This window comes from Pinus tabuliformis, chromosome 4_2 (assembly GCF_031772625.1).
Source record: "Pinus tabuliformis cultivar Carrire ecotype Pingquan chromosome 4_2, CPIR1, whole genome shotgun sequence".
Lineage (NCBI taxonomy): Eukaryota > Viridiplantae > Streptophyta > Pinopsida > Pinales > Pinaceae > Pinus > Pinus tabuliformis.
In genome coordinates this window covers 180,999,609-181,024,291 of record NC_142304.1, presented here as the reverse complement: position 1 = coordinate 181,024,291, position 24,683 = coordinate 180,999,609, and positions in this window count along the sequence as shown.

Genomic DNA, 24,683 nt, shown 5'->3' with positions numbered 1-24,683 from the left:
TGAAATGCAGACTGCCTTCACAGCAGTTCCGCTGAAGGAGAAACTCTCGTTTCTCTTAGGTTCTGGGTCACAGATTGCTCAAAAATCAACAGTTTTTGGCCAAATCAAAGCTATCAATCAAGTACACACTAGAGGATGATTCAAAGGAGGATGAAAAGCTATCACTAAGAGCTGTTCAGAGTCCTTGTGGATCAGCTCTTCAAATCATAAACATGCCCATAAACTGAGCTAGAGTAGCTGCCCTCTACTTTGCATTTGAAGGATCCAAATGCAGTTCGATTTGGTACTCCCTGTGTTTAGGAAATGAATAGAAAAAAACACAAACAACCAACAAGATACGTTCCCCAGTGGAGTCGCCAATTTGTTGTTGGGAAAAGTATCCAATACGGAATGACCCTATCCCACTCTAAGGGTGATAGTTCCTTAGCAACAATCAAAGCAAAGCTATCTAAGATTACTTCTTTATGAAATGTAAAAGGGGGGAGAAAGAGATCCACTAACTGATGTCTTCCGCTAATGGTTGATCCAATCTTCTCTCCTTGCTGCTTGCTCCCAGCTCCTTGCTCTTTCACTGGCCCAGCTACACCAAGATCCTGCAAAATGACAAGAGAGGGGAAACTACAAGAAGCATACATTCATAATTGATTCAAGGATTAGAATAAATCAAATACACAAGTATAACAATACATCATTGAGACACATGCATATAGAAGAACCTCAAATGCTTTATTAATGGAAGAAGTAAGGTTCAGGAAGTGATACAACCATAAGAGGCCCAATCCAGCATCACCTTCCCGGTAGAAAGAAATCTCCTCTTCACCTCCTTCAAGGCAAATCACCTCAATAGTTCTATACTCAAACCAACAGCAATTCCTTGCTTTCACAAAATTCCAGCCCCTAGATCTCATGGGAGAGAGATCCATATATAGATTTTTGGAGAGAGGATGAGTCAGCCTGAGACTGGTATGAAGCTGACTAGTGTCCTCTCCCATCTTCAGTTCTTGAGTCCACTTGGAGGTTCTTGCTTCCACTTGGAGATTTGGAACCTCTTACTCATCACTAAGCGAATTCCCTGATCCAAGTGTCACTTTGGAAGCTTCCTGGGCACTGACACATTGAGGAATGAGCCTTCCACTTGTCCAAACTCGCTCAGCGCAGGTAGCCTTTGTTGGAGTTGACATTCAACGCAGGTAGACCATGGAGCAGTTGACATGATCCAGAATTGACTTGTTTTTTAGTAATTTCAGTGGAGAACTTGTTTGGATTGTTGTGGTTTGCTGACCTTGTTCCTCTAGGGGTAGGAACAACATGTTTAGGGACTTTGGATCCCTTAGATTATGGACATTTCATGCTTCATGTTGTAAGGCACAAAAATGTCTATAACACCAGTATACATTTACCCCTTTTTTAGGTTGGGATAGACTATTTACAAAAAAGGTACTCCTTGGCTAACATGGTCAACGGGTTCTTTCGAGTATTGTTTTCTACCTTTTCGGGCTGGAGAGACAACTTTAAGAAAAGGGACCTTTTGGAGTTTTCTTTTCCGTGTCTTTTTCAAACTCTCTAAACATGAAAAAGATACCAATTTTTCCCTTTGTCGGACTCGTTAAATTTTTAATGACATCAGATTTGTCACCATGAAGAACACGAGCTTCTCCTCCATGTTATCCCCTACAATTTCCTAGGCTGAGATTGAAATCGAAAAAGGTAACCTCGAACCACTTTCAGTTCAATAGCTATCCCTAATGAACCAGAGAGGGATCTCTCTAAGGATTTGTCAATGAATTACTGAAAATAAATAGGTTTTAGGCTAGATATATAAGTCTTGTTTGAGTATTTGAGAATTGAGTTTTTTTAAATTTACTGGACTAGGGATTAGAGCAGGTAATTAGGTTAAGGCCTCAAGTGTACAGTAACAGGTATAAAGAGGAGCTAGATATCAATGTGTTATGGTGAACTTAAGATTTTTTCAATGTAGTATAGGTCTGAGAGTTTAGGATAACATAATGAGCATGTATAAGCATGAATTCATTAGTTATAGAAGAAAAGAAACACAAGCATGATTTTCCACATAAACAGAGCTTAAATCTAAGAATTATGTCTATATGATTGTAAGGAAAACCACAAGAAAAAGATAAATCATGAAAATATAAATTATTTCATCAATTATAAACTAATATGAAAGAAAAACAACACCATAGACTCACTGAACAACTATTCCTGAAATATAGCTGCAACTTCTCTTTGATTAGCTATAAGAAAACATAAGGTACAAGCCTCTCCACAAAATTCCAACCCATGTCTTTGAATGAGAAATGATACATATAGACTCAATCAAACAACTTCCCCACCTTCAGGAGTTGAATTCCTAAGTGGCGGAACTATTTCCAAGATTCTCTCAACCAACAAGTGAGAGTGAGAAGGTCAAACACAAAATCTTCTCTTAGAATTTGTTTTTAGTTTTGCTTCCTTTATGAGGCCTAATTAACCATAAAAACAATATATCATGTCTATTTATTCATTATTACATCATTTAAACCTCTAACTACTGAAGTTACATAATGAGTTTAACTTTGACCAAGTCAAACTAAAAACCTAGGAAATTACATGGTGAAATTTTAAATAAAAACTCAGAAATTTGCAGAAGCGCAACACCAACTTTGAGGCCAATTTTATGTGCCTTTCTGAGGTCAAATTTGATATCTGAGAGAACAGTCAACTAGAATTTCCTGTCTAGTTTCCTAACACATTGATTTTCTTAAAATTACCCATGGGACAACCTTCAACATTTGATTCTCCCAAGGTGTCTCCAAAAGCACAGCACATGTCAAAAAGAGTAGCAAAATGATTATTTTTGACCCCTTTTTCTCCTTGTTCTCAAAATCTGAGCCCTGTCTGAGAAATCTGATGAAATGGGTTTTAATAAGAGGTCATCAACTTTCCAAAAATTCAAGCCACTTGTAATTTTGAGCCCCGAGGAAAAAGTGTAGCGCCAAGGCGTTGTGCTTCTGTGACTAGCCCAATTTCTGAATTTGGCACCAAAATTCTCAAAAACCAAAAAATGCTAAAAAAGCCTTCAAAATTGGTCATGAAGTGAAAAATGAGGTATTTTATTCTCTCATGGATGCTTCAGCAAGCATCTCCAAGTTATCCCTCTCATTTTTTTCCTTTAGGGTTTCCTTTCGCTTGTTTTTCAACTACTTGAGCTTGATGTTGCAAATCATGTTTTTGGTCTGGTAATGATGGGCCATGTGCCTCAATATCTGGTTGTCCCTATTGGCATTTTCAAGAAGTTTTTCTAAGTGGCCATTAACTTTACTTATCCAATACTCTCTATCTTCATTGGTCTCCAAGCCAATTCTATCTTCAATGTCTAAGTCTTCATCTAACAGGTTATGTTCTTTTTCTTCCTTCAATGCCCTTTTGAGTCCCTTGGTCCTTGGATTATTTTTTCCAACTTATTTTTCATGTTCATCTTGTTCAATAGGTTCCAAAACTACCTTACCTTTACCTCCTTGCTGCACACCTTGGATTTCTCTTTCTCCATGATGAGTTGTTTGGCCTTAAGTTGACTGTTCTCTTGCTCAAGGAAGGAAATGATGAAATGAGGGAGTTAGGAAAGGGAGATGATGATAGGGGAATTTTGGGAGATGGATAGAGATGGTATAAAAATTAGGAATTTTGAATGGAGTGAAATGAGAGAGAGAGAGAGATGAGTAAGAGAATTTAAAAGCAGTCCTGCTAGGAAAATTGTTCAAAATGATAGGTATGAGCTAGGGTTTGTGTAAAGGTGAGGTAAACTGAAGGTAAATGAGTTGATTAGTGAATGATAGGGTGATTTATATATGTATAGATGTATGAGATGACAAATTTATAATTTTAAAATGTCATAACTAACAAAACCCATTATTTGCACTTCCCTTGCAGCATGAAATTTCTCATAAACCCTAGATGAAGAAAACTCACATTTGCACTTACTTTGCCAAAGGAAAAATGTGAGTTAGATGATGATACTTACTTGTGAATCAACTTAGAAGAATAAAAAGTTGGAATGAAAGCTCAAATTTTAAGTTTGGGTGAGTTTTGCATGTTTTTGGGCTACTTTGTCACAAGCGCAGCATAGTTGGCAGAAGCGCAACGCCAAAGCGCAGCGCAATTCACAGAAGCACAACACCATCTTCCAACCTGATTTTATAGGCCTTAAACTGCTCCAAATTGTGAACGTGATAGCTATTCGGAAATATATTGAAGTATGCTACAAGATGGACTCATCAAGAATGTAATTTGGACACTCCAGTAGGGAGAAAAATTGTTTTTCCAAAGGGCACTCTAAAACCCCACGGTGTCTCTGACAAAAGCATAGCGCCAACTTGCAGAGCAACTTTGGATGCCTTCCACTAATCCAAATCACTATCTGAAGGTACCATTGGAAAGAATAGGATGTCTGATACACAATAGAGTTTGTACACACTGCCAAAACCTACTCCAAATCCCTGAAAATCTATCTTGAAGTCAAATTTTCTAGAAGTGTAACAACTCTCTCTTTGCAAGTGTAGTTTGGGCATTTTTCTCAAATCATAATACCTGTGCATAAATGGAAGGAGGTTTTTGTTCCTTGCCCTATCATTAACAAAAACTACTTTCACGTTTGTAAAATTCTTCTCCATTTGGCCAGAAACATATTTTGAAGAAAAAATGGCCCTATGAGAAATTGTGAGACGAGGTAGTGTATTGCAGCATTGTCTTATTTGAAATAAAACATTACCGTTTAACCTTTATTTTTCTTTCCCTAAGCTGCTATATTCCTTTACCCATTGAAGTACATTATGGGTATGTTTTTGTTTTGACTTATGGTATCATGAAGACATGGCGTGAAACCCTAGACCATGACCTAAAATGAGGAATTTAACCATTTCATGACCTAAGACATTTAAGTGAAGATATGATACCTCGAAGAAAACAATGACCATGATGAGTGATGAAGAACATAACTAAGTGAAGGCAATAGAAGTGACCTAGACACAACAACCAGTGACCAAAATTTTATTTGAAGACTCACTGAAATGACAAAAATTTGACTTGACACCCTAACAACACCTTGTAAGAGCATATTTAATCACTGGTGATAGGATGAACTGACTGACACTAACACTTCCTAGGGCTCGTTAATCCTACTAGGTTGGATATTTCCGAATGATGGACTTACATTACAAGCATATGTTATCCCCTTCAAGCTTGTGATAAAAAATAATTGGGGTGCTTGCCAGAAATGGTGGGGGAAAATGAGAAATTTTTATCAGTTGTGTCGGCAGCTTGTCACTCTTTAACATGACACTCTTCTTCTTCGTGTTGGGTTGGGATATCCTCACTTCATCATTGACCTTCTTGGGTCTGGGTCACCACCTTTTGCCTTTCCATTTGATCTATGCCACGTAATCATGACCTCTGATCCTATGGATCCAAAAGCTGCCAACTCTGGAGTCATGTCACTGATATGTTCAAGAGTTAATCCTTCTACAGTTTACACACATTCCTAATTCTTTATATCATTCATAATCATTGCATCCCTTGTCTCGTGTTGATGATGTGGGATACATCATGGCCCTCCATCAACAAGGTCACTTCCTGTCGACTTCAGCTCATTATCTGAGAAGTTGGCTGAGAGACTCCCTTCTAGTACCTTAGAGCTTGCATGCCCTAATGGCAAGTTCTTCACACTTAATAACAATTTCTCATCATTGGCTTTCGATCGAGTGACTTCATAGGTGTTCAACTTCAGTTCCTTATTCACACTCCGTGAATTTTACTGTCGGTACCTTGATATTCATTGTCATTATTGGTGGTTTCTCTCGCGCTCATTAACAGTTCACATCATTAATTGGTAATCGAGTGATTTTCTAGCATGTTCGACATTAACACATCTATTTGCATGCTATAATTTGTACTTTGATTGGGTCGTGTTGGAGTGCAAGACCCTATGCTCAGATTACACAAGTTCAGGTTGCAAAGAAATGTGACATGGTCATGCTTACATACATGTCTCTTTCAAATGGATGTCTGAGACCATACCATGATTCTGTTATATGTGATCCTTTCATTATTGGATGGTTGCGACCATACATTGGGTTTGATATGATCCTTCTTACTGGATGGTTGCGCCCATACCTTGGATCCATTTACATGATCTTCCTCTGGATGGTTGTGTCCATACAACGATTCATGTATTAGAGATTTTAGTGATGTATATGTATCTATGCTTTCTTGCAGGTTTTCCGACGATGGTATCCATTTCCATGCATATACTCGTAAAGCATTTCACCCCTCACTCTTGTTTGTCCTTCATGCTTTAGGGGGAATATGTTACACAAAATTTTGTCACTGTCCCTGTACTCCCCGTTCCTCAATCCTGGAGGACCTCTACAATGACCCTCATATGTTTCCCTTCCATGAAGAACATGTTCCTACATCCCTCTTCATTTGCAGAACATTTCCCTCTTACATCATTTCCCAAGAATATTCCTTCAAACTCAGTTTTCAAGACTGACACTAGCACTCAGTTTACTCCCTGCACCGATTTGCAGAGTCTAAGACTGGGCCTAGTGCCGAATGGTGCTAGACATCCATTCATGACCTGTGTCGACCTTATTTTGGCAAGTTTTTAAAAATGGAGTCGAAGCTTCCAAGTCTAGAAGCTTCATGAACAGAAGTGTGGTAAATGGTTGAGCAAGATAGAGCCCAGAGGGACTGTTTGGGCTCCTTTCCCCTATTAAAATGGAACAAACCAAAAGGGATAAGGCCTGTCCCATTATAAGAGGATCCATTTACCCTATATCAAAGCTATATAAACCTCATTTTACAACCTCAACTAGCTAATGAAAGGGCTGAAATAATCTGCAAATCTTGAGAGCCATATTGAGAACCTTAGCCTTCTAGTTTGTGTGTGAAGGGAGAATTTGCTTATAGTGTTTGGTTTGGAGCAAAGGGAAAGAGGCCTTGAATTTCCATTGTTTTGAGGGTGAATTATGAGATGCTTATAGTGGTGCTGGAACCCGGACATGCCAAAGGGAACCTGCAATGTCAAGGCTCTGGTTTTATTTCTCTTTGAATTATATATTAATACAACTAATGGTTTATTTCATATATTGTGTGTAATATTACATTTGATAGCTTAAAACTCCTTGACCTTTTAAGTAGATTGAATTCAATTTTATGCTATCATGTTTGTTGTTGTTTCTTGCATGCCTTTTCAAGTATTTGAATGAAAGGAACAAAAGAAAGCTGGAGCAAGGAAGTAAGATTACCATCAAGTGGATTAGGGTTATAAGAGTTAGGCCCTATTATTTTATTCTAATCTAAGGAAATTTACATTAGATTGTCTTGTTTACGGCTAGACCCACTCTCTTGGGCTAGAGGGATCGTCTCTGTCCGCAGAGAGGATACTCCTACCCTGAAAACATACTAACTCATCAATAATACTTATACATGATTTAACGATGATAAATAAACATCAAAATTACAGCTTACATACACTCCCCAAGTACAATAAACAAAGTGTGTGCGGCTGAGACCCAAAAATGCTATTTTTCTATAAACGAAGGTGTCATGACCATGAAATGTATTAGAGATGTTCTAATCAATGTGATGACACTTAGGAATGATGAAGAAAACTTGAAACATATATAATGAATTGACATGACTCTTGAGAAACAAGGAGACACATGATGCGACAGTTGAGTAGGCTCCAAAATGTGAATGTAGTGAAATTTTGGAGGGTGTTGTAGCAACAACAACACTTGGAAACACATTGGTAAAACTTGAACTTCTCTGCCTAGGAATAACATTTCCGTTAAAAGGCCAGCCCCTTAGGAAGTATTGATTCACCAGTTAGATTACCTTGACTTCCCCCTTTCAACTTGGTTATATACATAGTACCTCACTTCCTTCCACTTGGTTCAAACACACACAAAGAGATGCCATATCACAATTGTTTCAATTTAGGAAAGGGTAATGTGCATGTTGAGTTTAAGATATTTAGAGTATGATTTTCATCTTTCGTATTTCTCCGCAACCAACAGGCCTAGAAATTACCCCAATGGAGTCACAATATGAGCACAAATGTTGCTTCACTACGAGTAAGCCTAGAGAGTACCCCAGCAAAGTCACTTGCTTCACCTCGCTGCACAAGAAGCTTTTCTCTTCTTTCACCCTTTATTTATTTATTTAATAGGACTATGCTTTGACACTTATTATTTTTAATGGGTGGAAGAGGGATCTCGACTTATTAAGACTAGAGGGGGTTGCCCCTTCAGAGAAGTATTTATATAACCTCTAATGTTGGTTTACTCACTTTAGATTTCCCCTTGTCCCTTCTCTACTAAATTGGATAAGCATGTAACACACCAAGTAGATATACACCAAGTTGAAGAGTTTGGATATTAGAATAGATGTAGAGCTAATAGGTTCCCTCAAGGTTTTCTTTTTGGATGTATTGTATTTTCCATCCGGGCATAGCTCAACCTATGGTGTCTTCCCAAACAAAGAAGAAGATAAAACATATATCTAAGTGTTGTGGTTTTCTCTTTATTTCATGACAAAATATTTCTGACACGTGCATTTTTTCACACAAGGACTTATTTATAACCAAGATAGAAAACAAGATAGGACCCAACTTGACATGACACACATAAAACCGACATAGACGAAAATAAAAGAAACAAAATAAAATATTGTACAGGGAATGCATCTTAGAGCTACTATTGGAAATAATGCTTCGAATACCATCCATTTGTGGGAAGAGGGTTAGTCCTCCTGTCTAAGTATTTCATCTCGAAAATATTATGACCGAGCTTTTCTTCGATGGTGAAAGGGACAATACACAGTGGTTGGAACTTCATGTTCTTTCCTTTCTCTTCATGGAATTTTTCCCACTTCAATACTAAGTCACCCACATCAAAATTCTTTGTCCTTGTGGATTTCTTCTCAACTAGTGCTTAATACAATTTTGATGAATGAAAAATATTTCTTTGGCTTTGAGCCTTTCTTTCTCAAGTTTGAGCAAGCTATCTATCATGCTTTTAACTAGAAGGCAAGGTCTACCTTGGGACCCTCTCCAGAGTTGCAAGGATGGGAGATATAGGTTCAAGGAAAAGATAGATTATTTTCCACTTACCAGGAAGTACGATGAGGTTTTGAGGGAAAGCTTTGGAGTTACAAGCCCATAATGCATCTTTCAAAGCATTCTACCAGTTATTTTTCTTAGAGAAAATGGTTTTCTTAACTATGCAGATAAGATTTTTGTTTGTTGATTCAACTAAACCATTTCCCTATAGGTAATAGTTAGATGCATACTTTAATATAATACCATTTTCTAATGTGAATTCATAAAGTTTTAACGAAGAAAAATAAGTCACATTATCAAAGACAAGAGACGTTGGAATGCCAAACTTGGTTATAATTTTTTTCTTTAAGAAGTGGATAACTTCTTGGTCGTTAACTTGTCTTAAAGGAACGTCTTCTGTCCACCAAGTGAAATAATTTGTCATTGTTAGAATGTATCAATGTTTCTTCAAGGAATGTGAAAATATTTCTCTGATAACATCTAGTCCCCATTGTTGGAATGGTTCCTCAACTATTAAAGGTAGCAGTGGGGTGATAGAATTATGAACTCGAACAACACATCTTCGACAAGTTGGGAAATTGCGAGCATAAGCATTAGAATCTTTGAATAAGGTGGGCCAATAATAACCAACCCTAATTACTTTATACATAGTTGTAACACTCGCATAGTAACTGCCTATTGGTTCACCATGTAGGTCTCTTAGTACCTTCTCCATGTCTTAAGGCTCAAGGGATATTAGCAAGACACCGTTATGGTTCTTTTTAAAAAGCACTCCATGAACTAGCTGATGGGATAGAGCTTGAAGGTGGATTTCTCTCTTTTATTTATTTGATAAATGTGTGGGAAAGGTGTTGTGCTCTAAGAATTTCCATATGTCTGAATACCATGGCACTGTAGATTTGGTGTAGGGAACTTGTTCAACATTATACATTTCTATTTCCTATTCCCAACCTGAAAGATCTTGTTCAAGAGAATCTCTCACTTTGAATGTAAGTTTACAAAGGGTGTGACCCTTAATGGTATGAACTAGTTCAAGATCCAGATCATATTCTTGAAAGAAAGTCATCCAATTTACCCTCTTCTCACCCATCTCCTATTGACAGTTGGATGAGGCACAAAAACAATCATGTGAGATTTAAGGAGATAGGGATTGAGATATTTTACTTCCTTGTGCACAACATAGGCTTCTTTATCAATGGTAGGATAATCCAACTCTGACCCTTGTAAGCCAGCGCTCATGAAATAAATAGCCATTTCATTTCCTTCATCATCCTTCTGAGTCACTACAACCACAATAATGAATCCAAAGAAAAAGTGTAAGGTAGGAAATCTTTTCCATAATCAGGATTAAATAGTGCAGTTGCATCAACAATAGATTTTCTAATTTGAGATAAATCATCCTTTTCCCTTTTTTCTAATTTATAAGTTGCATCTTTCTTAATCATATCCTATAGATGTTTAACTATCTGAGAATAATCAAAGATGAAAATTTGTAGGAAATTAATCTTCCCTGAGAAATATTGCACAACTTTCTTATTCACTAGGAACAAGATCTGAGTTATAGCTTTGACCCTTTTGGGATCAACTTTGATTCCACTTTTTGCAATGATGTTTCCTAAGAGTGCCTTCTGACACACCAAAGATGGTTTTCTTGGGATTGAGAGAAATCCAATATTTGTGACACCACTCAAATATTTTCTTTAGATGACGTACATGATATGATATTCTTTTGGAAAACACAGTTACATCATCCAAATAAACAACAACACTTTGTCCAATCAAGCTAGAAAAAGTAGCACCAACATTGATAATCCCAAATGGCATCTGTGTAAAGTTGAATGTTCCCCACTTGGTCCTGAAGGTAGTTTTGAGATGATCTCTTTCCACCACTAGCACTTGATTATAGCCGGAAAACCCATCTAGCAATGAGAACATCTTAGACCAAGATATGTATTGGAGGATTTGTTCCAAGAATGGCACTGGGTAATTATCTTTATCAGATTCCAGGTTGAGGTTGTGAAATTCTACACTTAACCTTATCTCACTAGAATTTTTTCTGACTAGCACTAAATTCAAAACCCAAGTGGAATGTCTAACCTTGAAAATGATCCAAGCATCTAGTAGCTTTCTCAATTCCTTTTGAATCATGGGTTACAGTGTTGGATGAACTTTCCTTAGCTTATACTATTATTATGTGCATCTATATTACAGGATTAATTAGCACAAGTTTGAATGTAAGGAAGGAGCTCCAACGGTGTATCAGATGGTGATGGTTGTGCTTGATAACAATTCCAAAAAAGCAATTTCCAAAGATCAAATAAAAAAAGGAAATGTGCTCATTATGACCCTCAAGTGGTGTCACAGTGTATTTCATGTACGGTTTACTCTCCACCTGAATCTGGTTGTTTCTTCCCTTATATGGAAACCAGATGTGTGACCAATCTACAACAAAATATCCTTATAGTTTACTAGACCAATCTATACTTAGGAGTATGCCATAGGATTCAGTGATATTCACAATTACAATGTTTATACATTTATGTACTCCCTTATATGGAAACCATAAGTGTGACCAATCTACAGCAAAATATCCTTATAGTTTACTAGACCAATCTATACTTAGGAGTATGCCATAGGCTTCAGTGATGTTCACAATTACAATGTTTATACATTTATGTACTTGATGATAAGATGATAATCATATAATAACATTCATGAGTTCACCAATAGATGGACAAGAGATATGTTCATCTGAATGATTTGTGCATCAATTTTATCCCATTTAGTGTTAATTTTCTTAGCAACAAATAATGGCATTATATTCACAGATGGGCCTTAATTGACTAAACAATTATGGAAATTGTAGTTAAAAATTTCAAAATTTAGCAAAATGGGGGCAAATATTGTTAGCATATAAAGTTACAGCGTTAACTACAGATTCTGGAGCTCTAGAAGACTTACAAGACACCTTTCGAGAAGTCGAATCTTTGTCAACTGATGAAGGTTGTGAAAAGGCTTGGACAAATAGTTCACGTTGGCATGTTGTCTTTACGAGCTCAAAGACGGATATGTTGGCATGAGATCTCTTCAAATATTTAACAATATTATAATTAATCATTTCACTTTTAGCAAGCAATCCTGAAGTGTCTGAAGGAGTAACTTTATTTGAAACTTCCGGAGTGATGGATTTGTTTTTGCTGCTGATGGAAATTTTCTTAGATGCATTAGCATTTACAAACCTAATTTGTGCATTCTAAGCAGTATTTTTGGGTGGTGAGATCCTTCTTAATAGTTTATCCTTCGATTTCTATCTCGTCACCTCCTATTTAGAAATGGGCCCTTTTCTCTTCAAGCTATATCGACCATTATGTTTCTCAGAAGGGGCTTCGCTTTGCGGCGGTGCTTCAACACTATTCTTGTCAACATTAAGAATAAAATCAAAAGAATTAATTGCATGTCCAATACCTGTACTTTCCTCATCCACTGCAAGTTCATTTTTTTCTTTTGTCTGCTTAGACTACTAATTTTCTAGGAAGGTATCAACAATGTGTGTGGCCATAGGATTCATGTTGTGGTTCCAATGTGGGCATGTTTACTTTGAATGTCATTCCTTATTGAAGCAACAATAGTTATCCATGCCTATACTTTCAATATTCAACACAACATTTGAACTCTAGGCAGACTTAGTTGGCTAGTTGTTGTTGTTGTTATTCCTTATGAATGGGAAAGACTTGGGTGTCTGCTATTGGTAGAAGCCTCACTTTGCATTCTCTTTAATTTTGAAACTTCATTAGTGAGTGCTTTTAAAGATCTAGTCAAGTTGTAAATATTCACAAAATCCTTTTTTTAGCCTCGAAGAATTCTAATACTTCTTTCTAGTCTCCTTGGAGTCTTTACATTCATCATCATCTGTAATAACTCCAATGGAATGAAATTCTTTCTCCATGGCAATTTCTTCTACAAATTTTAGAGACAATGTCTCCTTTGCAACTCATTTAACAAAAGAGGAAATGTTTGTGGGCAAGGAAACTGTATAGTAATCAATAGTAATTGAATTGTGAGGTTTCATATCTGGGGGAAACTTGTTCAATATACAGTTAAACCTTTGATTGAAATCCTTAAATTTCTCCTTTTCCCCCATCTTAATGTTTCCAAGCTCCTTTAACAACATGGCGGGAGTCTTGTCATCAACAAATTTTTCCAAAAATAATTTCTTAAACTCCCTCCATCCATAGACTAAATTAACAGGCAGACTATGGTACCATGTTGTTTCTCTACCTTCTAATGTGAAAGGGAAAATTATACAAGAAACATCATCATACCAAACTTCTAACATATGTAATGCATGTAGAAATCATCGATATGATATTCTACTTTAATATTCTTGTCTAGAATAAAATTTGATAACACATTTTCAAGATGTTTGGGCATTTTCTGAAGGTTATCTAGAAGAGTGAGTGGACCTTGGGCCATCCAATCCAAGTCCTAATTAGCCATGTCTTCATCTCTTAGCTCCTCCTCCTTTTATGAATCTAACGAGCCTTCTCCTTCAATGTTTAAACTGTCATTAAAATATAACTCAACTGGCAGCTTCTCTCCATCAGAAAGAACAATATATTAGTCGTGCTCTTCATGAATGGGTGGAAGCAGCTCTTGCTGAACTGCATCTTTTGAAGACTCTGCTAATTCCTCAAGAGTGGAAAAAACCAAATCTTCCACCGATGCAACCAACACAACAATACGATTTGTTTATTTCTTCTTAGGATCATGAGGAAGGTTATGAGAAAAAAGGAGTAAACTAATAGTTTTTTCATGTCGATGAGTAATAGGCCGAAGTGCCCAAAGTTGTTCATAGGTAACCTTGTAGGCCAACCACCAACCAAGTTGAGAAGACCCTCCTACTTTGGGGAAAGGAGTTGGGATTATACTTGAGATATTACTGCCTTGTCCAAAAGATGAATGATTGGGATGTGAAGAGTTATCAACGATAAATAATTAGTTGCCCTCCTTCTAGCACAAAAATGTTAATGGTGTTGGACACCGCCAACATACAAGGGATCTCCCTGATATGAGGTATCAATTATACCTCACACCATCTGATGTAGGAGTCGCATCTAGAAATATGACCCAACTTCCATTTACTTAAAGTTTTTCCTTGCCTTCAGTAGTTAGCTCGAGAGAGAAGCGTGCATGTGCTTTTGAATGAGTAAGAGAGTGTGCCTTTTGAAATGTTTAAATGTAGATGTATCAAGGTTCTTTCACTACAAGGGAGAGAAAGTGAGCCTCTAAAATATAAGTAATAGTACTAATCTAATGGAGACACATACACATGAATGATAAATAATCGTTACGCATCAAGCGAAATAGTTCACATAGATGCAACAATCTTTAAATCATCACAACACATTTCCACAAGCTAAGCACCAAAGTCATTGAAATAGTTCAATTAATTTATTACATGTGAAAGCCAACATGAATCATAAACATTAGAAGAGTAGTATTAAAAAATTCACAATACATGCATGAAAATGTGTTGGCCAAATGGCTTCAAGTATTAAGAAAAATTTCCAAGATACATAAGAACAATGAATGTCACTAGCTATAGTAGTGGAGTGTTAGAGCCACTACTTGCTCCCTAAAATTATTATCTCTATCTCTATAATGCCTTGTGGGAGAAGCCAAGGTTAAAATTCCTTTTCTTGAGTAATGAGGACCCTTTTATAACTTGAGGCATGACCTTTCGTATCCTCATGAATCTTGAATTTCCAAATTCTAATGGCTTTTGGACTTCTAGAACCTTCAGACTTCCAAACAAATTTTGGAATTACATCTCTTTTGGACTTCTATACATGGCCCTTTTTTCCATACATGATTCTTGGACTTCCACTTCTTTGTCTTTACAATATTTATATGATTACATCATAATTTCCACATCATCATTTGATGAGGACATGACAAATCAGTATTATTGATGACTAATATTCATAGTGATTGATGACATGGAATTTCTTCAGTAGGTGACGTGGTTTCCACTTCTGTCTTCGATCTTTCATGTTCCTGATGTCTTCACCCTCCAAATGGTTTTTGATATTATGGAGTCTTTAAGTTGCTTCAACTATCAATATTTCAATGTGTTCTCTATTCTTGAATGGTTCCTTTAAATGTCGTCATTACCAGATCTTCTTCATGCATCATTGCTATGTTGTTCTTGAAAACCCTGTAACTACAATCACTCATGAAAAGCAAACATGAGCCTAAAAATACCCTATTTAACATGTTTCATGTAGATTTCCTATTCATGACTCAAAATTGCATTTTGGAGGATCAAGGAGAACTTATGGGCGCAAGGGCACACTTCGAAAGGCTAAAGGGCCGAAGAGATGAAGCTTTGGGGCTTCGAGATGTGCTCATGCACTCAAGAGGGGAAGAGAAACCCAAGTGAGGGCACAAGGCACAACTCTGAAGGATGGAGGAGGATCATTCAAGCTTCCCAAGTGTGTTGTGCACTTAAGGGAAACAAGGAGGATGTAGAGCGCATTGTCAAGAGATGAAGGATGAAAATTCAGAGCTTCGAGGTGCACTCATGCACTCATTAGTGCTAAGGAGGGACTAAGGTGCACTGAAAAAGGACAAAGGGGTTAGGCTTCATGGACTCAGAGTGAACTCATTCACTCAAGAAGGGAGCAATTCTTTGAGTTGAAGGAGTGCACTCAAAGGAAGACTTGAATCTTTAGGGCGCAATTCGAACATGGAAGGAGATTGATGCTTTAAGAGTGTGATATAAACTCTTGAAGGGCACTGTTAACCTCACTCTCTCATAAAAACAATCAATAAGTCCAAAATATTCAAAATAATTAAAATTTTAAATCTTGGATTAATTTCTACTTATCTATTCTCAATGTGTATGTTCCCCTAACTAGGGAGTTTGGTTACGTCTAATTGGTTGAGAGATTCTCGCCAACTAGTTAGGTTCCTAGATTAGTGTGTCGTTGAGATATTCATTCAACCAAAGTGATTGTGTCCAAGATAGATGTACTATTTGTGAGATATATTCTTTATGTATTTATATATTGTATCATTATCATTATTTTATGAGATAAATTCAATAAATTGTGGCTTGAAAAGCCTTTTTAGCCAAAGTTTGTATCTGATATTATTTTATTTATTTGTGTAGAATATTTTAATTGGTATCAGAGCCTATGGTTCTTAGAGAATGATTGAATCCATGAAGAGATAAGTTGCAGTATATTTTAGATTGAACCCCAATCACAAATGCAAATTTAAAAGGACCATTGATTAGGTGAAAACTTGATGGTAGAGTGAATGATATCAGCGCACAAAACATTGCTACTTGGAGAGATCTAATACGTGGCTAATTGCGTGAGGATTGGACCAACCAAGCACCTTGATTGTAATGAATACAGTGAGGAAAAGGCCAGCAATGGTACCATAGTATGTAATATAGTGTGATCTGCTAAAGTGTGAATTATAGAATTAAAATGAATTTCTACTTTTCTATGATGTATCTCTATGTTGCGGGAAATCGTTCAGTCTAAGATGCATATGTAAACCCATTATTCACTATGTGATTTCAGAATGTAGATAGAGTTTGTTTGTGAATTGAAATGGTAATGCAACGAGTCAACATGCCTTAGATGCACGTGGTCTATCGCTGACATAACATAGCGTTTGAAAATATTGAGATCGCTACGCGTGTTGTGTGATCCTTCTTGTTGGGTGAAATCAACGGCACTACTGTATTGTTGGAGCATGAGATGAAGAGAAATAAAATTCCGGTTTGAGTCTGAGTTCCTTATTTGAGAGGGACTGCACTCATTCCTATGACATTGTATACACTTGTTGGAGGTCGATTTATGTTCCCTTGTTGGTAGAGGTCATGTTTGTTGTTTATGATTGGGAGAGAAATCATACTATAACCTGTACAAAATGAGCTAGGTGGAGACATTTGTGTGTGAATCATAGTGGAATATCTCCTCTGGCAGTTGGCATATTAGGACGTTGACTCCACTGGTCTCTTACAGTCCAAAATTCTTACACCAAAGTCAAAGTCGCATTCTTCATAAAATTCATAATTCCCCTCCTCATTGGATGGTCATGTGGGTCATCTCAGCGACGTAGACTAATTTTTTAGGAAAATGAAACTAGGTTGGTGTGTTGGACATGTATATCTTCAACTGTGTGAAGTCTTGTAGCTTCATGTGGCTGTAGCAGACAATGTAAAGCAGAGGATTTATTTCTGAGGCAAAAGCAGGAGGAGAGCTCAATTCCACAAATTTCTCTTCTTTGAAACCTCCATTTCACCTCCTATTCATCTCTTTACTCACATCCATCTAAATATCTACATGTGGTTGGGTTGAACTGCCTTTAAATGTTTCAAGTGTGGGCCTGTTGAGAACCTGGGTGTTGTGATCCTCGCTTACTTATTGGATCATTCTTGCGCCATAATTCTGAAGGATCGGAGCCTTTACTCATTTTTGTTCATGGGTCAGCCCAGAATTTTGCGAAAGCACAATTGAGTGTGAAAAATAGTTTTTCAACAAGCATCATTTAGTGAATGGGCCATCAAATTTTTGTTAGAAGGGTCACCTCTATTCAATAAATATATATATGCCAGCGCAGTCTTTTAAAGCTTCACGATTCTCATAATCTCTTTGGTCAACTTTTTGGTTAAGCTTTCTTTTTCTACATTTAACATGCATTGGCTTATGCACATCTATGAGGAAACCATTTTCCATTCTTTATCTGATGTTCAGGTCCATTACACGGGCACTCTGTTGTTTGGGCATTGCCAATTCATTTCGAAGGGCACTCGTCTGAGTACAAAGAACAAATTTCCCACATTTATTTACTATTTGATTGTGTTGTGGTTGTTGATCTTAATATGGGTTCTTTACCAGGTGAGGAATGATTAATAAATTTCATTGCTATTTACAGTGCTTGTGTGAGAATCTTCCGAGTAGGTGAAATTTGATTTTATTTATAGCCTTACCTCAGCGAGAGACATGAGTTGAAAGTGTTTTTATTTAGGGGACTACGTTCCGAGTCCCGGACGAATTTCAGTCCCATAGAAAATGCAGAACTCGTTACATGGGCTTGTGTACTTCATTACTGAATGAGATATGTCCTGATTTCTTAGATCTTTTCCGAACTGTATGGAATGTTTTCGCTAAGACCCTATGCTTTTTCATTCACGTATTTTTCGATAGTGGGCACAACTTCTGAGTGATAAAGAGGGAAACAAAGAGGACACTTCCACATTGCAAATCCTCTTCTACATCTTTTCACAGTGTAGTGACATTTCCATTTTGGTCTATAGATTTGAGGGCTTTAGTGCATTGAGAAAATAAACTACAGATTTTCTCCACAAAACTGGATATGCATTCCGAAGCTATCTTGTTGTTTTAAATATCGTCAGGATTCTCTCTTTTTCTCTTTAAAGTTTGTATAGTATCCGCTTGCAATATTTTGTAGTGAACAGAGGTAGAAATGTATACACAATTGACGAAATTATGAATCTCTTTACTACTTCAAAGCATAAGTAGCAAAGAGAGATCCCTAATTCAGATAGGCATATATATTGCATGGACCAAAAATCCTTTCCAACTACACAGTTTCTATTGTTCCTCAGTTTTTCGCTCGTCAGATGTACATGGAGCATTGGCAGTGGTCACCTATGATGTGAGGCTCAAAAAATGCATATGCTACAATGATGTACATGGTACACCAAGAGACTATGAATTATATGTTTCTATTAGGGTTAATGTTTCGATCCCTCACACCTTGTTGTTATTACTTCCAAGGATGTTCCTCGGAAATGGTAAGGACTCGAGTCTCCCACACCAAGGAGTAGTAGTTCACCATCATATCTTCTGTTTGATTGCTGTTGTAATTCTGTAATTGGGACCTTCGATGTGTAGGCAATTTGTGTCTGAATAAAGTATTTTGCTAGAATTTTTGGATTTTGTATGAGAAAAAGTGTACTTTAATGAGTTTTTGGTGAGTGGAATTTGAAATGTATAGAGAAGTCACATGGTCTTAAAGTTTTGGAATTTGAAATGTATAGAGTCCAAAAAGATTCATTGCATAAATGGGAGATTCGATAAAGTTTTTATTGAGTCATAAAGATATTTTGTAAAGGGTGTAAGTTTTTATTGAGTCATAAAGATATTTTGTAAAGGGTGCATTCTGTTAAAAATAGCAACAGGAAATCCTAATTTAATTTGTCCTTGAATCAAATTAAGAATTTAATCGAAATTCTATTCTCATAGCAACTTGTAACAGTTAACTAAGTTAATTTGACTTAGTTGGCTCAGTAAATTCGAGTTTGATGTCTATCTAGAGTCATATAGAGCGATTACTAAATTTTAGGGGTCCAGGTTGAGTTCTTTTGAGTTGTAATTAATTAACTCAATCTAATTGAGTTAAAGTCAATTAAACTAGTTCAAACACTTGGAGGAGCTAGTAGGAGGTATAGTAATGGGGACAAGCACCAGTGCAGCTTCACTGCTCCACCAGTTAACTAAAGATTCACTCATAAATAACTCATGCCTCTCAATTCATTGGAAGACCTATTTGAGATTAGAGTTCAGGGACAAGTGTACTATTAATTGTATAATTTTCCGAGTTGTACAGATGGTGCATGCAATCAGTTGAGGGCCAGTGATGGATTGCGCAGTTATGGCTGAGGAATTTCCCAATTAAATATGGGCTAATTCTCTTAGGAATTACAAAAGGAAGTAGCAGCTTGGCAAGAAGCAAAATTGGCTAAGTGTTAGCTTGAGCTGGTTTGTGAAGCAGAGAGATAGATTGTACTTGTGTAGAAATTGTTCGGGTTGAACAAGCATTGTATTTTCTTCTAAGATATTTTGGCTAATGCAATATAGATAGTTGGGGTTTTGAGCAGTTTATTTCCCCAGAAAAAATATTGTGTTATGTCAGATTGAAATTCTTTCTTTTCTACTTAGTGTTTTCATCGATCAATTTTTGTTTCCGCTGATGAGTAAAGTATATTCTTGTCTTATATTTTAGCATATCACATGAGCCATTGAATCTACAAGTAAAAATCTACATGGTATCAAAGTAGAAATTATAGAAGAGGAGAATTCAAGTTTGTTGTGCAGGTGAAATCGAATTTGTAGGTTCATACTTCAGAGTCAACAGTTTGTCATTCTATGGTTTGAGACTTGAGTATGCCCTAGAGGGCAGCTCAAATTACATAGCTTGTAAGGACAAGATGGAGGCAGTGCTGGAAGACAACGGGGTAAAGGAATTCATAGATCATGATATTCTGAAGCCTCTAGCATTTGATGCTAAATATCTGGATGAATGGAGAAAGTGTGTGACAAAAGCAAGAAGGGCTATCCTAGAAGGAGTTTGACATCATATTGCCTCAAATCTCCACAGAAAGGAAACTCCATTTGCAATGTGGAAGGAATTGATGGACTTGTTCCAAAATAGCAGTGGCCACAGGAAGCTGAAACTGAAGGACAAACTCAGAAAGATAAAGATGGAGAAGGGCGATCATATTCCAAAGTACTTGACCAAGTTCACCCAATGTTGGGTTGAGCTTGGAAGTGTCGGGATTGCTATTACTGAAGACGATCTGGTGAGCCTAGCACTTATAGAACTTCCCAAGAGCTAGCAGAGTTACCAAGACTCAGTTGGTGGGAGGGAGAAGCTACCAGAGTGCACGTGATTATGGTATGACTTGGTATAGGAAGAGATTCAGCGAAACACCAAAGACGGATCCTCATCAAAGCATGATGATGAGGAAAATTGTGCCTTAGTAGGTAAGGAAAAGAAAGGGAAGGGGAAGTCATCCCATTCTAAATCAGATTCTTGTTAGGGCAGCAAGAAGAAGGACATGTCGAAAATCAAGTGTTTTCACTGTCACGAGCTGGGACATTTTTCCACAAAGTGTCTGCATAAGAAGGTCGATAAGAAGCCCTCAGGAGGAGTGGAAGGTGAGGCTCTTGCTTCACATTTCAAACTGGATTTTACCCTCATCGCTTGTATGGTGTCATCGATGATAGGTACTGTGAGGTACATAGACAGTGGAGCTTCCTTCCACATGACCAGTAACAAAGAGCTCTTCAATAACTTCGAGGAGAAGGATATCCAGATGCATATCGAGATGGGTGATGATGGGAGGTATAGCGCAACCGACATCGGTATAGTTTTCTTTCAAAGGGAGTCTAGTTCTCCCCTCACTTTGTGATATGTTATGTATGTTCCTAGTTTGATGAAGAACTTGGTTTTTGTTGCCATGTTGGAGGGTAGAGGCTATGATGTGATATTTAATAAGGGAAAGGCATTCCTTCATCACATAGCCATAGGATAGGTGAAGAGGATAGGGGTTCAAGTGAATAACCTCTATAAGTTGGAGGTAGAAGATTGTGTTTCCTTGAGCACTAAAGCAAATAAGGTGAAGAGTTGAGATATCGATGAGTTGTGGCACAAGAGGTTGGGTCACTTTCACCATGGCGCTTTGACGATCATCCAACAAATTTCTACTAGTCTTCCCAAGGGTGCACTAGAGAAGGTAGACACATGCAAAGGGTGTACATTGGGGAAGTAAACCAAAGCTTCATTTCATGAAAAAGACATTCGAGCACAAGTAATCATCGATCGAGTTCACTCATATGTGTGTGGATCGTTCTCAATAGTATCCACGACCAAACACAGGTATGATGTGATATTGTTTGATGAATTTTTTGTAAGTGTTAAATCTTCTTCATGTAGAAGAAATATCAGACTTTTGCTAAGTTTTGTGAATTTAAAGCACTTGTCGAGAAAGATACTGGCAGGAAAGTTAAATCTCTTAGGAGTGATAATGGTGGAGAGTATGTGTCGAATGAGTTCAAAAACTTCTGTGCATCAGAAGGCATTCGATGGGATTTTATAGCACCTCACAACCCACAACAGAATGGGGTGGATGAAAGGAAGAACAAGAGTAATGTGGGAGCGGAATGGGCGATGTTGCATGATAAGAGTCTACCATTACACTTGCGGGCTAAAGCATGCAACACAACTATTTATTTTCATAACAGAAGCCCTCATCTAATTCTCGAGATGAGTACATTGGAATAGGATGTTTCAGGGAAGAAACCAAATGTGGCACAGTTCGGGATATTTGGTTCATCAATCTACTACCATATTACCAAAGATGTATGGAAAAATCTAGAGTCAACCGCAAAGTTGGGCGTATTTGTGGGGTACACTGATACACCTCACAACTATTGAGTGTACCTACCAACTATCAGGATGACAGTGGTTTACAAAGATGTAAAATTCGAGGAAGAGAAGGCCATGAGATGTTCCCTTGAGAGGGAGCATTAGTACATGTGGTTGAGGAGATTTTAGATCCTAAGGAGGAACCTCATGATAATGTGGAGTAGCCACATGCAAAGGAGCAGGGAGTGGAGACACCCATTCATGTAGAGTCTTCCAAAGATGGTAGAAATCACACCAGAGAGGCTGACAGGTTACTGCATGATGCTAGAGAGAATGTGGGAGCACCCACTTCACAGCACAGGTAGAGGAGATCACTGAAGAGGTACACTAGCTACATGGCTATGATGAGCGGATGTGTAGAGATTGAGCCATCCTATTTTGAGGAAGCAGTGTAGTAACCAGTTCGGGTTGATGCCATGGTTGAGGAGTATGAATCCATTGTCACGAATAGTGTTTGGGATGTGGTCCCAAGACTGGCAGACAAGTTAGTGGTGAGTTCCATATGGATTTACAAGGTAAGGCAAGCAACGAATGGTAGTATGGAGAAACACAAGGCCAGGTTTGTGGCCAGAGGGTTTTCTCAGGTGGAGGGGATTGATTATGATGATAATTTTTTTCTTGTTGCAAGGTACTCATCAATCTGTTCAATTCTAGCACTGTCAGTGCAGATGGGATGGAAGATACATTAGATGGATGGAGAGACAACATTCCTCAATGGAAATATTGAGGAAGAGGTGTATATTGAGTAGCCTAAAGGATTTGAGACCTTCAACAAAGAGTCTCATGTGTGCCAACTCAAGTGAGCATTATATGGACCAAAAGAAGAACCCTATGATTGGTACACTAGGATCAATAGCTATTTCACTAGGTTGGGCTTCACCAAAAGTGAAGAAGATGCAAACCTTTACCATATTATGGTTGAAGGTAAATTTTTTATTATTGTTTTATATGTCGACGATTGGATTCTGGCAGGTGATGATAAGTTGATCAAGTCTTGCAAAGAGGATCTTGCAAGAGAGTTTGAAATGAAGGACTTGGTGCTCATGCACTACTTTCTGGGGATGGAAGTATGGAAAGGTGATGAGGAACTATTTGTCTCTTAGAGAAACTATACCAACAAGATACTTAAGAAGTTCCACATGGAGAGCAGTAAACCCATGGAGACTCCTCTAGCTAGTAACTGGAGAAAGGAGGATGCTACTTTCGGTGTAGTAGTGGAGGCTATTATTTACTGGTAGCTTGTGGGTTCACTCATGCATTTTGTGAAGACATGACTGAACATGTGTTATGCAGTTAACCATCTTAGTCAAGAAATGGTTAAGTCGACGAAGTTGTATTGGAAGGCAACCAAACATGTGTTGAGATACTTCAGAGGCACTACTCAGTATGGTCTTTTGTACAAATGAACAGAGGGAGTGAACCTTCAAGGCTTCACCAATGCAGATTGGGCAAGGAGTCCATTCGACAGGAAGAGCACATCAAGTGGGATCTTCAGTATTGGGTCAACAGTTGTTTCTTGATACAACAAGAAACAAAGATCTGTTGCACTCAGTTCAGCAGAAGCATAGTACATGGCTACTAGTCAAGCATCTTGTGAGGCTATCTAGACGAGGAAGATTCTGGTTGGTTTTTTTGGTCAATAGATGGATCCAACAATGATTTACTCTGATAATTAGAGTTGTATCAAACTCTATGAGAATCCTTTTTTTCATGATCGGTCCAAGCATATTGATATCCAGTATCATCATCTCTGAGATTGTGTCCATATGAGAATTATGTTGTTGGAGTACATTCCCACAGAGGAACAAGATGTAGATAATTTGACAAAGGCTTTTTCAACATGAAAATTCAAGTTTCACAGAGGTAGGATTAGGGTAGAAAATAATCCCTTTCTTGTTAAGAGGGAGTTTTAAAAATAGTAACAAGAAATCCTAATTTAATTTTTCCTTGAATTAAATTAGGAAATAAATCAAAATTCTATTCTCATAACAACTTGTAACTGTTACCTAAGTTAATTTGATTTTGTTGGCTAAGTAAATTCGAGTTGGAAGTCTATCTAAATTCATGTAAAGTGATTCTAGAAATTTAGGGGTCCAGGTTGAGTAATTTTGAGTTGTAATTATTTAACTCAGTCTAACTAAGTTAAACTCAGTTAAACTAGTTCAAACAATTGGAGGAACTAGTAGGAGGTCTTGTAGTGGGGACAAGCACCAGTGCAGCTTCACTGCTCCACCAATTAACTGAAGATTCAATCATAAATAACTCGTGCATATCATTTCAAAGGAAGACCCAGTTGAGATTAGAGTTCAAG